General features: G+C 40.5%; 1 long non-coding RNA gene across 1 annotated transcript; it reads left to right on the top strand.

Moving 5' to 3' along the window:
• Positions 1 to 3,496: 3,496 nt before the first annotated feature.
• Positions 3,497 to 3,967, top strand: LOC114565012 (uncharacterized). The gene is made up of 2 exons (XR_003693875.1): positions 3,497 to 3,791; positions 3,898 to 3,967. It is a non-coding gene; the product is annotated as an uncharacterized LOC114565012 (long non-coding RNA).
• Positions 3,968 to 6,895: the final 2,928 nt, after the last annotated feature.

Here is a 6,895-nt window from a genome sequence, read left to right as displayed (position 1 = left end):
TTTATAGAGACACACATGCCCTCCGTCCAAGGAGAGACCCTCGCCCAGATCAGGGAACCCGGAGGCGAGGCAAGAGGTTAGATACACACTACACCAGACGTCCCCAAAAACACTGGCTCTTATCCCCCTGTATATGACAAGCACTGCCCGAGGGGATCTTTAGAACCAATGATTTTTCTTTTGTACTTACGGTCTCAGCCGTCCTCCCAGGGTCACTGAAGGTCTCTTCCTTCTCAAGGACGCCCGCCTTGCCCTTCTTGGTCGCCAGACTGAGAGAGGGGTATGCTTAGAGGCTCTGACCAGGACGTGCGGATAGGGAAATGCACTCCCATTAGGAGATTGACAGGAGGTCTGCATTTCCAAGTCGATCCCCACCGGGACGCAACTCTCCACGGGCGGTTAAAGAGGAGTCACTAACCCCCGTGAGGGGGAAACCCTCCCCGCTTTACAGCGGGCAAGATGATCCCAGAGAAAATAAAGAATTGGCAAAACGGACTCAGGTATATAAATATGGGTTTCTTTTTAACCAAATTACAATGTACAAAGTACACTTGCAAGTACTCCATTACTACTTTCACAGAATTTTGGGACTTCAATTTTATAGCATTTGAAAAAATTGAAATGGTTTAAAAAACCTGACTAAACTTTGACATCCACACATCTGTGATTCTCCACCAACATAAGTTCCTCTAAAATTAGTCAAAATCATTCAGAATTTCAAATTTAGGTATAATCTCCTATAAATGAGATTTATTGACAATGAATTCCAAAAATATTTGTAAAACTATTGGTAAAAGGTTGGTGTTTTATCTTTTTACATTTCAACAAAAGGTTATTCTCTGGCCCCGCCCACTGATGTTTAACTCAACCAATGAGATAATTTCTGTCTCCAGAGCAGAAATGTTTGAGGAACTAAAAGCACAATCAGCTTGATGTTGAGAAGAAGGGCTGCACATCAGAGAGGCTGTTTAGTTTCTCATTCTACTGCAGTGGAAGAACATTGCTCATCTGCTGTCTGTTTGGCTTTAACAACTCCAAAGACATGTTGCTTTACCTGTTTTTACTTTTCTCTCCCTTTATAGGTGAGTGTTAGAACTGAGATCAAAGTCTCATATAACCTGCTGTATTAACCAGTTACTTCATAACTAGAGGTTTATCTGTGTACGTTAATGATAACTGACGTTAATAATACTCATTTTGCAGCCCTGGGTTCCATGAACAGCATAAAGCCAAAAAGTACTGAAGAACATGTTGCAGAGGGCAGAAACATCAACCTCACCTGTACATATGAGGGGGATATCTACAGTATCCAGTGGTACCAACAATACCAGAGATCCAGACCAGAGTTCCTGCTCTACATCACAGAGGGAGGGGTGATTCATCCAACTGGTTCTGATTTCTCAGCTCACATTGACAAGTCAAAGAAACGTGTTAAACTGGAGATCTCCTCAGCTAAGGTGTCTGACTCTGCTGTGTACTACTGTGCTCTGCAGCCCACAGTGACAGGAAACACCAAAACTCTGTACAAAAACCTTTGGAGCAAAGACAACACAATACTCCACAACATCCAACAGAGGGAGTCACACACTGTTAAACTACACATTTTTCATGGTGTAGTCTAGAATCAATTTACCTTAGTAGTGTAACTGAGAGAAGTGAAAACAGAGCGACGAGGAGACAAACTACAATATGATGTAATTTAGAATCACTTTACCTTAGATGTGTAAGAGAGAGAGAGAAGTGAACATACAGAGCTACGAGGAGACAGAGAGACTCAGGGAGGAGCTATTTCTAGATCATGCCTGTTAAGGAAGGGCTTAACTTTAGCCAGGAGAGGAAGCTGGAAAAGCTCATTCTGACATTACTGATCTGCTTATCAAATTTCATGCTGAGTAACCCCCAAATTTTTGACAGCCGACTTAGTGTATGAAACCAGAGTTCCCAAACTCAAAGCTGGACCGTTTGGCATGCATGACGTACTGAAGATGATGAACTTCATTCAAATTGAAAAAGTTTTGTGAAAGCCACAACTTAATGTCATTAATACAACTAAACAGGGAGTTTAGTGCGACACTGTCATTCGGTTTCAAAGGCAAACAAATTTGCAAATCATCTGCATAACAATGAAATGGTTGTGCTTACCTATAATATATATAATGCCCATACAGGATGGGGCCAAGTATTGAACCCCTAGGTACAGCACAAGAGAGAAGAGCTGGTGACGAGGAGACGTCACCAATCATGACAGAGAAGTTCCTATTCACCATATAGGAGCTAAACCATTTAAGTGCCGAGCCTTGATCAAAGCGAGAGAGGAGGACTGCATGGTCCACTGTATCAAAAGCCACTGTGAGGTCCAAGAGCACTAAAACAGCAGGATTCCCGGCATCTACAGACAAGACAATATCATTGTGTACTCTCAACAGTGCAGACTCAGTGCTGTGACGTGATCTGAAACCAGATTGAAACTTTTCAAACTCAGAGCTCTGTTGTAAAATGGTTTGTAACTGTATGAAAACAACTTTTTCCAAAACCTTTGAAAGAAAAGGCAGATAAGAGACTGGTTTACAATTGAACAACACTATGGGGTCAAGATTAGGCTTCTTAAGTAGAGGTCTGACCACAGCAGAGTACACAGGAGTAGCAGGTACAAACAATTTAGACATAAAACATTATGAAAGTATGAGAGTGCAGAGTCAGAGTTAATAAGTTCAGTAGCACTTGATTAAAAACATGGTATAAAAAATGAATACATGTTTAAACAGGCATTCATTATTTGGGTAAATGTCATTCATTATAACTCTGTTGTCTACATTTGGTGAAGATTGCATTATGACTTGTTTAGGACAAAGTTAAGGAAATGGAACTCGACTTAGGACTTCACTCGTCACATCCTTGTCTTGACTTCAGTGCAAAGACTTGACACTTAGTTGTGACTTGCAAAACAGTGACTTGGTCCCACCTCTGTCCTCAACAGATGATAAAGAGGAAGGACCAATGATGTCACGGCCCAGATCCATCAGAGTATCAATGCTCTTCCTCTCTCTCCTCCCCTCTCACTGCAGACATGAAACACTGGCTGAATAACATCCTGATTCTGACTCTCTGGCTAGGTAACTATTTAAACTACTGATTGTTCTCCTTTAATCAATCATATTTATTAATTTATCTCTTCCTCTGCATGTTCTCTTCTTCCCCAGAGTGTAAAGGAGAAGACAGTGTGACCCAGCCTACAGGAGATGTGATTACTACTGAAGGAGCGACAGCTACTCTTGACTGTACATTTGAGACCAGTGTCACATTTCCCTATTTATTCTGGTACAAACAAGAAGGAAATGATTACCCAAAGATGATGCTGCAACGTGTAAAAACTGATATTTCTAAAGAGCAAGAGAGAGTTGATGCCACAATCAAGGATAAGTCCTTTCCTCTGAAGATCCAGAAGCTTCAGCTGTCTGACTCTGCTGTGTACTACTGTGCTCTGCAGCCCACAGTGACAGGAAACACCAAAACTCTGTACAAAAACCTTTGGAGCAAAGACAACACAATACTCCACAACATCCACCAGAGGGAGTCACACACTGTTAAACTACAATAGTTTTCATGATGGAGTCTAGAATCACTTTACGGAGAGACTCAGGGAGGAGCTGAGCTGTTACTGAACTATAGAAGAGAGAGGAACTTCTATATTCAACAGAGATCAATACACAAACCATCAACATTACCTTTATTCAACATGCTGTCACTGCAGCATTGTGTGTTTTCTCTGATCTTTCTCTCCATTCTAACAGGTATTTTAGATTATACAGCATGAAAAAGTTATATTCCAATAATATCTGCATGTGAGTCATTTCAGCATTGTACAACACAAAATAACAGAGTTATCTCTTCCTTTAGGTATCAGCTGTGAAGAACTCACTCCAGTCCAGAAAGAAGAGAACAGTTTAGAAGGCAGCTCTGTTACTCTGTCCTGTAGATACTCCAAAGGTTCTGCTGATTATTTCTTCTGGTATCGACAATATTCAGGAAAGCCACCAGAGTTCCTCATCTCTCATTTGGAATCAGGAGAAATAATGCAAAATACAACCTCTGGATTGTCTGTTTATGTAAGTAAGGATGAAAACAAAATGGATCTGCAGATCTCTGCTGCAGTGACAGACTCTGCTCTGTACTACTGTGCTGTGAAGCCCACAGTGACAGCAAACCCACAGTCTCTGTACAAAAACACAAACTGACAAGCTGCTGGAAGACTTTTTTTCTACACTGTTGTACTGAACTTTGTACCTCCACTAGAGGGCGACATTATCAAGTAGGAGGTGCACTACTTCTGCACTGTGTTCAACCATTCAGTCAATAATAAGTGCTGCTGTGAAGAGAACAATTCTCAGACTGAATGTTGAACATCAGCTAGTTTCTCCTGTTGATTTAAACCTTGTTGTAGAGATGAAACATTGGCTGTGGATTATTCTTTCTGCTCTTTTCTTTGGTAAGATACAAAGAACAACATGGTTTTATTATCTTCTAAAGATTTATATGTACTTACAAAATAAGTTTAAATGTTTACAAAACATTGTACAGCATTTTTAAATGTTTGAACAATGTTAGTCTAATGACTTCATTTTCTCTACTTTTCCAGGACTAATAGCTGGAGACAAAATCTCTCCTGTAGGAGATGAAGTCAGTAAAAGAGAAGGAGAATATGTTACACTCAGATGTGAATTTGAGACAACATCAAATGATCCTGAACTCCTGAAATATATTAATTTCCACTGGTACAGACATCATTCTGACATTCAGGCACCTCAGTTTATACTCTGGAAAGGAGCAACAGGCACACCCGAATATATCCCAGATAAGCGATATGAATCCAAAACACCAGGAAAAACAACTTAACTGATCATAAAGAGACTAAACCTGGCAGACACAGGTCTCTACTACTGTGCTCTAGAAACAGTGATATAAAGTGTAGAAGAGGCTGTACAAAAACCTGAACACAGATATCTGACTACTCTTCAAAGAGGAGGGAAGTGGTATTCAAACCACAGCTTCATATCAGATGGACTCTGATTATTCCAGTTTTCTCAGAGTCCCTGTGGTTACAGCTGCTAATGTAACACTGTGGGAGGATTCACATGAGCAGCAAATCCACATCAATGACAAACCAACTGTATGATGGTTCAAACACAAGACACCATGACAACAAATAAATGGACACTGACTTACCTACTAAATCCTCCTCATACCCTGTGGGCCATTAGGCCACAATGAGCTCCTTCCATTGTTCAACATGTTGAGCTGCATCCTAAATAGACACTGAAACATTAACTAATACAACTCCGAAATCAGAAGATCTCAGTAGAATCACATTTTTACCGCCAAAGATTTTAGTAACTTAAGAATTTCATGAAAACAAAAGCTTCTCTGACAACTCCACCCTCTTTGAATTTGACCTCAAATGGCTGCAGAGGACCAAAAGATACTAAACTGTTACTTCATATTCAAGAAACATTCTGAAAAGAGCTTAACATGTAACATGTTGAAATATTAAGTCTCAGTTTACTTTCAGACTTTCTAGAAAGAAATATGGGCGTTTTCACAACTGAAAGTCCAAACCAAGGTCCGGACCAAGGTTCATGTTGTTGTTACATTGTATACATTTGATCTGGTAAGTTTTGGTTTCACACTGCAGTTGTGCAAGCGCACTAAAGATCTATATGTGACAAAACTACGTCCTGTTGTCATCACATACGTGAGCTGCGTCTCCAGATACTTATAATTGATTGGTTTGTAGTAGGGATGCACCGAGTTTGGGTTCGGCCGAACTTTGGGCTTTTTGACGGAGTTCGGGTACTGTCAAACTTTAGAATTTCTTACACCGAACCAAACGCTTCCAACGAGAAGTAACAAGAGGTGAAATTCGAGAAAAAGAGGCGAACGTTGTGTTGAGTTTCTGTTCTTGTCAAAGAGTACAGAAGTAACAAGAGGCGGAACTCAATAGAACGTTGCATTGCAACAAACACACCCATGACCGAGCTGCAGCTCCGCCATCTTGGACTGAACGCTCTTGTTACTTCTATATATCTATTCTCTTTTTGTAGAGTTACGCTTGCACTTCGTACACCACGCTGGTCGACGTAATGATGGTTCATTAGGTGGAGTGTTCAATGCAGCAGGCTGTGAGAAAGTGAAAATGGAACTTGTGCAGTACTTTCAGTCAAAGGAAGGCCATTCAAGTCCAGTTACATGTTCAATTTGCAATGCCGATTGGTCTCGTGGGGGAAAGGGCCCTAAACAATACACAAAATCGCTGCTGTTAAGACATTTGCATATGAGTTGTGCATGAAGGAATCTACAGACAAGAGCCAAAACGCAGCAACTTCAGGTAACAAAAAAACGTGTGTTAACTAGACAGTGCCTCTCCCGGGCTGTCCGCTGTTCTCTCGGCAAATGAGTCTCACTACAGTGGGAGCGGAGCGGAGCGGAGCGGAGCGACTGCTGCTCTTTAGCTAACGCTAGCTTTCTAATTTCACCCCACCAACATGCCTTCATCATACACTTGTTAGCGAAAATTTGCAAAACAAAATTGTCACTCAGTTGGCGATAGCGATGTGCTTTCCAACAATGTGTAAAGAGCGTGTGAATTCAACATTAAGTTGTTACATTTAACTATTTTAGAGGCTGTCGACGGTGTTTACATCATTAATGTGTTTACTAATGGACTGAGGATCAGAATCAGAAAAGCTTTATTGCCAAGTACGTTTTTAACATATACAAGGAATTTGTTTTGGTGTTGTTGGTGCACTTCACACATTCTCTATATAGAATATAAACAATATAAGTAAAGTATATGTATACAGTATGTATTAAATTACAAATAAAATATTACAAATCAAAT

Source organism: Perca flavescens, chromosome 12 (assembly GCF_004354835.1).
Source record: "Perca flavescens isolate YP-PL-M2 chromosome 12, PFLA_1.0, whole genome shotgun sequence".
NCBI lineage: Eukaryota > Metazoa > Chordata > Actinopteri > Perciformes > Percidae > Perca > Perca flavescens.
The sequence above is the reverse complement of the archived record's forward strand: the minus strand, read 5'-3'. Positions and strand labels throughout refer to the sequence as shown.